The following is a 9,922-nucleotide window of genomic DNA, read 5'->3' as shown; positions in this document are numbered from 1 at the left end:
AAGTTTTTTCTTTTTACTTTTCAAGTTCTTTTCACTTTTCTTTTATTTTTCAAGCTTTGTTTTCAAAATGCTAAGTATGACTTTTGTCATGCTTAGCTAAACTTTTCATAAGCCGAGAGCTGTCGCAATGACTCAATTCCATCGGGAGAATTGAAACAGATCCTTAATATCTTCAGAATATCTCTCTCAATCTCTGCGCTTATTTTTTCAAAATCAAAACAGTTTTCAAAATCAAAGATTGACTTTGGTCAAAAGGTTGTTGCGATTAAATGTGTGGGAGGAAGATTCGGCTTATAGAAAGCAATTCGACTTCCTGGGAACACACTTGGCGAGATAGCTTCGCCAAGAGGGAATTGAGATCAGAATTGATGGTTATCGAAGCAACAATCCGAGTCGGACGCCATGAACTTAAACGATAATTGATCTACGACAATTGATGTTGTTAGAATCAATTACCGAAGCCGGAATCAAAGATTGCCTTGGGTATTCGGTATACAAGATAGAGTCACGTGGATAGTCCTTGTAGACAAAGTAACTAACGTGAATCCCGAAGAGAAAACCTTATTCGATGATCATAAGGAAATTGAGTCAAAGCGAAGCTTGAGGCTACTTTTACCGTATTTATTCACAATCTTCATCTTCTTATTTTTACTTTAATTGCTGTTATTTATTTAATCGCTTTTATTATTTTAATATATTTTTACCAAAATCCCCCCATTTTTACTGTTTCACGCATGACATAAATAAATCATACAGAAATTTATAATTTTCTAATTCCCTGTGGAATCGACCCTTACTTCTCTTTACTACGTATTTCCTTTATTTATTGATTGAGAATAATGAATTTATTTTGACATCTAAAACGACAGTTGTCAAGACCTTCTAATGATTCAATATCCTTTGGGACTATCCCATGACTAGTTTTGGGATTTGTTATTTCGCTTTCTTGAAATAATGCTTTTCACCATTTAAATTTTTGAACAAACACCTCAAATCTTAAAATTCATTAGTCCAAGAGCTGATATTTTTTATGTTTAATTTTATGAGTTTTAAAAAGATTTTGAGAAAAATTAAACTAATAAAATTGTAAAAAAATTGAAATAAATTCATTAGCATTTAGAGTAGTCGCAAAATACATCAAAGATAGTTTGGATTCACAAAGATGTATTCATTCTTACTGCTCCACGTCTCATTTGTGTTTCATTTCTTATTTTCTTAGCTTTCGGAATATTATGCAATCTTAATGTGCTCAAAGTACTTTTAACTTTGAATTGCGAAAAAAAATTATTTTAAAAATTTTGGTTTCAATTAGCTATGATGTTGTATCTTCGCTTGATGTTTCAGGGTGAAAACATATTGCAGATGTGCTTATACATTTCTTCTTTTTCCTCCTCCTCCTCTTCCTCTTATAAGTGAAAAAGGGAAAAAGTGGGGTTTTACTTGAACAAGTCACAAAATTGACAACATCTAATGCTTCTGCTCGTTCTGTATATATCATTGTCTTTAACATGTCAAAAATATTATTTTCTGAAACAAGAAGAAAAATAAGTGTGCTCAATTGTAATACTCCAAAATTTTGACAAGTGATCAAAATGTAAATTTTGAAAGTTTGACGGCCAAAGTATAAACTTAGGAAAAGTTCAAGGACTAAAGTGATAATTTTCCCAAAAAAAATTTTATTCCATAAATAAATAGTTTATCCTTAAGAATGGATTCTCTATGAAATTCATATTTTGATCTAGAGTTTGTGTAAACAGTTATGAAGCGATAAAGTTTGGTAAAATATTCGGATAATCAAATCGAATCAAAAGTTTACAAAAATTTGAAGGAAGATAGTTTGAGGTTAGAAATATTATTTTGATATTTTTAATCAGTATTATTTGATGTAGATAAGTGGAATTAAGTGGATTTTCCATGTTAAAGTAGAATAGTGAAATTAAGCAACTAAATTGAATTTTTTTGATAACTAGAAGGGCAAAGATGGAAATTCACAAATGATATTTTTATATTTATTTAATGTTATAAAATAGATATTAAAAGGTGGCATGGAGGTAAATATCAAGATTTATTGAGGGTAAAAAGGATATTTGGATTAAAATGAATTTTAAATGAATTTTAAATTAGATAAAAGCCATGTGTAGCTAGATTTTTATTAGAGAAATATCAAGAAACTCTTCTTCTTCCTCTAATTGCTTCCGTGAGATTCCCCCAAGGTGATATTTTTTTTCATTTTTTGAGTCATTTTATTTAGATTTTGGACTAAGTTGTGAAATAGAAATTGTTCTTCATTAAATTCTCTTTCATTTGGTGTTAATATTTCATTGAACTCTTGTTTGATTGGTTGAATTGGTGATTATGGTGGATGAAGGGGAGATTAGAATTCAATGAAATAAGGTTGGATTATGATATTAGAAGTGTTGTAGAGTTATAATCAAGCATGAAAGTTGATTAAAAATCATTGGAGGGACTAAAATGAAAATTCGTCTACTATAGGGGTTTATGAAAAAAAATATTGAATTTGATTTGTTTGATATGGAATGGATTGAGAATGGTTGTAATTGAATAGAAATGAATTGTAGACGATGAATTTATGGTTGAACCAAACTTGACACCATGGGAAACAAGTCCCTAAATATGCGACCATGAAGAATAATTAGGGGAAAATATACAAAATTTTCGTAAGGGCTTAGATTGAGTTTAAGAATGATTCTATGTGATTGGAATGGTGTTTTGGATCAAATTGGAATTTTGTGAAGCATTAAGGGTCTTTTTGAAGTTTTTAGGAATTATAGGATTAAAATGTAAATGTTGGAAAATTAGTGTACTATGTTAGAAATTATAGTTTGAATGACGAAATGTTGAATTGGATTGGTTTGAAAAGTTGAATAATATTTTTAGGGATCAATTTTCAAGTTTTGGAAAGTTAGTGATGAAATGGCAATTTTTCAATGTTAAGGATTTATTTTGGAAGTATTGTGAAATTGGTTGATTGGTGATAGTACTGGAATTTGAGTGGAATATGAAGGGACTACTTTGAAGGTTTTTGAAAAGATTGGGATTATTTTAAAGAAAATTTAATTGGTAACTAAAAGTGGAGTCTTGAAAAGTTTAATGAATGGTTGTGATGAATGATTACTTAAGGGACTTGAAAGGTTGATTTTATAGAATTAAAGTTAGTTTCAATTCGATGAAGGAAAATTAGTATTAAATATGCATTGATGGCAACTTTTAAAATTGTCAAAAAATTGATCGTTCTGCACATCGTGATCGAAATCAAGTTCCAAATGAGTTAAAAGAAAAGGATTAAGTTTGAATTAAATTAATAGTAGAAAATTAAGCTAGTGAGGCATCCAATGAGTGAACCTAAATATTTTATTAAAGATAATACGAGGATGGCTTGCAATGAATCAACCTCGATTGATTTATAAAGAAAATATTTTAAAATGTTATCTTGAATATACGTTTTAGTGGTGCAATTGGCATAACAAGAGATGGAGGGTTATTGATCAATAATGCAGAGGTACATTTATGTACAACAAAAGTACTAAATACATTTATGTATTCAGGATCATAGATACAATGTTACTGTGTTTTACAGTACATGTACATTCACAGAGCACATATGGTGCAATCATATGGCATTTTATGTGCAAATTATTCACATATAGTTATACTACACATAGCATATAACACTCAAACATAGACTCGCGTACCATATATCCTCATAATGTACACTGGCTTGTGATATGATTTGAAATAGAATAATACAAAACTCATAGAATTATTTTATAGTTGAATAGTTTAAATACAAATCTCTAGTGATTGAATCTGATCTTGACAAGTAATTTTATTTTATACTTGTTTTATTTTAATAATTTTTTTATACTACGATATATGTTTTATATGTTTTTATAGAAATTTTATATCTTTTTTACTTATTACTTCACTAAGTGGAAAACTTAACGTATGATTGTTTCACACGAAGTTACAAGTAAGAGAGCATAGTAAACAATATACCAACATCATTTTCGAGGAATCAAATTACCCCAAAATCAGTAAGGGTATCATGTTTTGTTATCTATCCTAGATAGTGACATGTATAATAAAGAATTTTAGCTGCTTTGATATAAATATTAGTTATAAAATGGTTTGTAACATAAAATCTAGAGCTGTTTTAAAATAGATAATATTAAGTATTATTAGTAATATAAATGAACAATATAATATTAAATTATGTTTAAATATTAATTAGTTGATTTTTTAAATTAGACAATTTTTAGGCATTTTCATTTATGATATTGCAAACAATATATAACTGTCTAGTTGCTATCTAAAATCAAATTCGATTTTGACATTTAAATATTTATAAATAACAAATGTTTTACACGACTGATGTTACATGTCAAAACTATTATTTTCTGCAACAAGAAGAAAAAGAAGTATGCTCAACATGCTAATACAATCCATGGTTGTCGTAAAGGAAAAAGGGGACACATGAATAAATAAACTGCATGTGTTTATGTTTTGGTCTCTTAATATTAAAAATATTAGAGGTATTCTTCTACAATTGATGATTAAAATAGTTATGAAAGAGAAAGGAAGTTCAAACTTTATCATAACACTCTTTTATCTCATCTACATGCTTTGAAAGAAAAAGAGAAAGTGATAGCTCAAAGAGAAAATCCTCCCATAAAAAGAATCTCAAAAGCATCTTCATCGTGTTTGTTCTACTAATGATAGCTTCACTATCTGCAACAATTAGGTCTGATTCATTCAATGCCTTATCATCTAAATTGAAAAAGTAAAATCAAGGCAACAATAAACCGACCAACCAAAACAATAACAAACATGGTGATAAACACTGAAGGAAACAATAAGTTTTTCGGTACAATACCCGACTTCGAATTGTGGAGCTTTGAAATTGGATGGGGAAATGAGATCGTAGGCGGTGGTTATGGAACTAGTTTCAGAAGTCCTAAGGAAGGATACTCTAAAGGTTGTGTTATTAAACCCACAATTGTTTTTAAATATGAAGGCCCTTGTTATAACAAGAAGCTAACCTACCATGCTAAGTGCTTCGCTTATTATAGTCTATCAAGGAAAGGTTACGGCGGCGGTGAAGACGACAATGACTACACCATGGATTGTAAGATCAATGCATGGTTTACTGTTAAAAAGGGTAATATACAATAAAGTGTTCGTTATGTCATTAAACATAATGACTTAGCCATGTATGATTATATATGAGATGTATGAAGATTTTTTTTTGTTAAAAAGGGTAATAAAAATGTTGTGTATCACATGCCTTAAAGAAAATTAGATTTAATACATAAAAAAATCTTATGGATACAATTGGAAAAGAAATCAACGTTTGAAAACAAAGATAAATAAGAAGTTGAACATCAATATATAGTTAGATTTCATTTGAGATGCACGGAAATTTTGATAGTATAAATTAAAATATATTAAATAAGTTTCATATTTATATTTACTTAATCAAAGAAAACAAGGCCAATCAACTGACGAGAAATCAAGAAGTGTGATCAACTGCACCTATGGCCAAGGAAGCTGAAAGGCTGTTAGCATTACGATGGACATTTGAAAAATAAAACATTTAAAATATCCCGATAATTCTAGGGACAATATGACTTAGAAAACCAAGAGACCTCGCGCTAGCTTGAGTCAAATTTTCAAGGCTTTAGCGACAAAATCACTAACCACATAATAATGTGATCATTATTTTCTTACAAAAAATCTTAAACTTCTTTAGTTGTGGTTGTTGATCTCTATTGTCAACTTTCATTCACATCAATATTAATATATATAAAAAATGTTCACATTTATTGTCGAGTTATTTATTTTGTTACTATTTTTCATTAATTATTCCTTGGGGCATGACTTGGGCATGGGCAGATTAAAATGTTCACATTAAAGGATGGACACATGGGCATGACTTGGGGCATGACGATGTCCGACATGGCAAATTATGATAGTTGAGTCAACAACAATTTCTAGAAGGCGATCCAATCAACATCATCTAGAAGGACAGGAGGACGACAATTACTTAGGAATTAATATTTAGTTTGAATTTAAATGTTTGAGAATTATTAACTTATTTTTAGGATTTTATCTTTCTATTATTTAGGATTTTATTTAAATATTTTTATGATTATCTTTAGGTTATCTCAAGCTATAAATACCCCTTAGGGTGAAGCTTGAAAGATGTTAAGTATGATTTTTATCATGCTTAGTTAATTTGGTTTTTTTTTTTAGGTTTTAATTTTTATAAAGTTTTTTTTTTCATCTTCATTCTTGCTTTACATTTTAATTTGTTTTCTTTTAAAACATGTTAAGTATGATTTCTACCATGCTTAATTTATTTTCTCATTTAGCCAAAAGCTTAGCGATGACTCAATTCGTTTCATGAGAATCGAAAAGCACTTAATAACTTTGGATTACATTCTCAATTTTATGGAAACTTGGATTGACAATCGACCTTTCCTTTAAAATCTTAACATTATCATTTCAAAAAAAAAAAAAAAAAACTCACTGATTTGGATGTTATTCTAATTTAAAGTTGGGAGGAAGGATCAACTTGTAGCACATTTGACTTCCTATGAACATACTTAAATTGATTTGGTCCGAGTCGATTGCGGTGGTTAGTCCAAACAATGACTGAATTTCAAAGATTAACTTGGGAATATCGATTTACGAGAGAGAAAAATAAGTTAGAGGGGTTGGGCCTTGTAAATTGTAACCGCCATAAATCTCGAAGTAAAATCTTTTTCAATGATCGAAATGAATTGAGGCAAAGAGAGGCTTAAGACTATTTTATTCAATTAATTTTATTCTCTCAAATTTACTTCCATCATTTTTTCTAGATTCAATTCTTTTACTTTGAGCATTTATTTTTACTTTACTATCTCAACTTAATTTCCTCCCATTTTTCTTTATTTTCTCACCAAGTGAGAATCAAAACTTGTCAACGTCAGCTAGGGGTGTTAAAAAATACCCGACCTGGTTGACTAGACCCGTTGACCCATCGACTCAAACTTAAAAAAATCGAGTAATCTTCTTAAAAAAATTACCCAACCAGGTCAGGTGCTCGACCCGTGATTTTTTCCAGGTAGATGGGTCGAGTCTGGACCAAAATTTCTTTATAATCGAGTACCCAACCCAACCTGGTAGTTTTAATATATATATATATATATATATATATATAGTTTAAAATATTTTTTTTATTTTAGGTTACTTAATATTTTACCTTAAAATTAAATTTAAATCCCTAAATTTTTCTTAGATTTATATTATGTACTTTTAAGATTTAAAATTTTCAAAGAAAGTTTTATTAATTTGTAAATACGAGATTCGAAAAAGATCACGATCGATATTAATATTTTTAATATTTTCTTCTAGAAATAAAATTTAATTATATATATATCCAAATATTTATCCTTACAATTAACTTCAAATCACTAATTTTTGTGTGTGGATTGTGTATTATGAATTTTTAAAATTTTATGTATTTCCTATGAGTTTAAAAAAATTAAATTAGAAAAATAAAAAAAATATGAGAATCGAGTACCCGAATTTTATGGGCACTCGACTACCGAGAACTTGAACTTAGCGGACCATGTCACAGGCTTACAAATATAGTACCCAATACAGTTTTGAGCACCCCTAACATAAGCAATTCCTTAGTCCCTGCGGATCGACCCTTCTTCTATTTACTATGCTTATTCATTCATTTATTTTGAGATTAAGGATTATTTATTTGACAATATATGAAGCTTGTCAAATTGGCGTCATTACTGGGGTCTTCGGCAAATTACTGATTATGACTAGGAAGAATCTAGAGAACTAGTATATTGTGAACCAAATATCGAAGCATTAGCCCAAAGACTACACGCATGCACATTTTGGGAAAGAATACAATGACAACAGTAAGAACAACAACAACACAACAATCCAAACCGGATCCAGAAATACCCTAGATGCTAAAACGTACTTCAAGTTTGACAACGTAGATCTGGTTCAGATGGGTGACCAAATAATTTGGGAACTAGTTGAGGCACTTGCCGTTTAACAACTGTGGACACTCATATTCGTCCATATTTTTTTATTTTGTTTATATATAATATAATTTTGAAAACATTTTGAAAATATATATGATATATAGTTTTTAAAACATTTTTGAAAACATATATATATTATATAGTTTTTAAAACATTTTGAATATATATATATATATATATAATATAGTTTTTAAAACATTTTGAAAACATTTATATATTATATAGTTTTTAAAACATTTTTGAAAATAAATATAATATATAGTTTTTGAAAAACATTTTGAAAATATATATAATATATAATTTTTAAAATTTTTTTGAAAATTATATAGTTTTTAAAAAACATTTTTGAAAATTATATAGTTTTCTAAAAATATTTTTGAATTTATGTATAATATATAGTTTTTAAAAGAAACTGTTTTAAAAATGTATATTATATAGTTTTTATATTTATTATTATTATTATTATTATTATTTATTATTACTATTATTTTTTTATTATTACTTATTTTATTTTATTTTTTTCAGGTCCAAATGGGTCAACTGTCCAGTAATCCAAATTCGGTCCAGCTTTGGGCATGATCCAGCCTGTTGGAGTTTAGGGTTTGGGAACCCTAAAACATGCTCAGTTACCGCGCCACACGGGAGTCAAAGGGTCATTGGCAAAACGGTCGGCCAAAATCCCAGGATTGACATATCCCGGAATGGTCGATCAACCACGAACAAGAATGACCCGTGATATCTGAGATCGACCCACAAAATGGCCGGAAACAGCCCTCATCGGGGCTATATAAATACACTGCCAACGTCGAGCAAAGGGAGAGTACACCGACCATCAACAGTAAGCCAAGAAAACTGCCAGAAAAACACACGGCCACACCAAACAGAACCCATAGGTACGACCAACAGAAAATACCCACAAGTAAACCGAGAACAATCGGACAGAACCCAAAGGGCCAACAACCAAGTATCAACGAGAGCCACGGAAAACACACAAAACAGTTGAAATATAGAACATCCACACAGAAACACAAAGCAAAAAACCATAACAAAAAACAGAAGGCAACCAAGAGGAGCCAAGCCTCAAAACCGGAGGACCATCGGGAGACGAAGAGCCGTCGAAGAAGGTAAAAAAAACCGAAAGGTTTTTCTTAAGATCTACGGCGGTAGAGGTGGAGTTTGAGTTTTTTGGCCTATGATCGAAGTTCACAAGGGCGAGAGGGTTTATTTAAGTGAGCTTTGAGGCGGCGACGTTCGGTGGCAGGGGTTCGACCGGGGAGCTGGTTGAGAGAGATGACTAGTTGAGAAATGGTGAAAAACAAGAGAAAAAAATGGTAATTGAGCTATTTAAATACCAGGGGCCTCTGTGTAATTAGAGGATTTTTGAATTCACTCCACGGTCCCTGAAAGTTTAAATCGCATTACAATCTGGTCACCATTTGTAATTTTACCTTTGGATTCTAAATTTATTCAATTTAGTCACTATTTATACTTTGTGAATTAACTCTCTAATTTTGTTTTTTTTAAGTTTGGTTTTTTGGCCTCAATTTAATACTCTAAATTTTTATTTTATTTACCAATGTTTTTAAAACAGGACCGAACCTTGAACCGGTGAAGGTACTGGTTCACTGGTTCAACCGGGTTCAACCGGATTTTATATAAAATAATAGTTTTTTAAATTTTACATAATATTCAAAACAATATTAATATATATGTAACACTTTTTTTAAGTTTACAATATTAAAAGGTATACAAATATCACAAGTCATAACATATATAAGTTAAAAAACATAAAATCAAGTGAAACAAAATGATTCAAATCAACTACAACATAATATTTAAGGTAAAAC

The sequence above is a fragment of the Hibiscus syriacus genome, unplaced genomic scaffold, assembly GCF_006381635.1.
Source record: "Hibiscus syriacus cultivar Baekdansim isolate YM2019G1 unplaced genomic scaffold, ASM638163v2 tig00112737_pilon, whole genome shotgun sequence".
Lineage (NCBI taxonomy): Eukaryota > Viridiplantae > Streptophyta > Magnoliopsida > Malvales > Malvaceae > Hibiscus > Hibiscus syriacus.
This window is presented reverse-complemented; position numbering follows the sequence as displayed.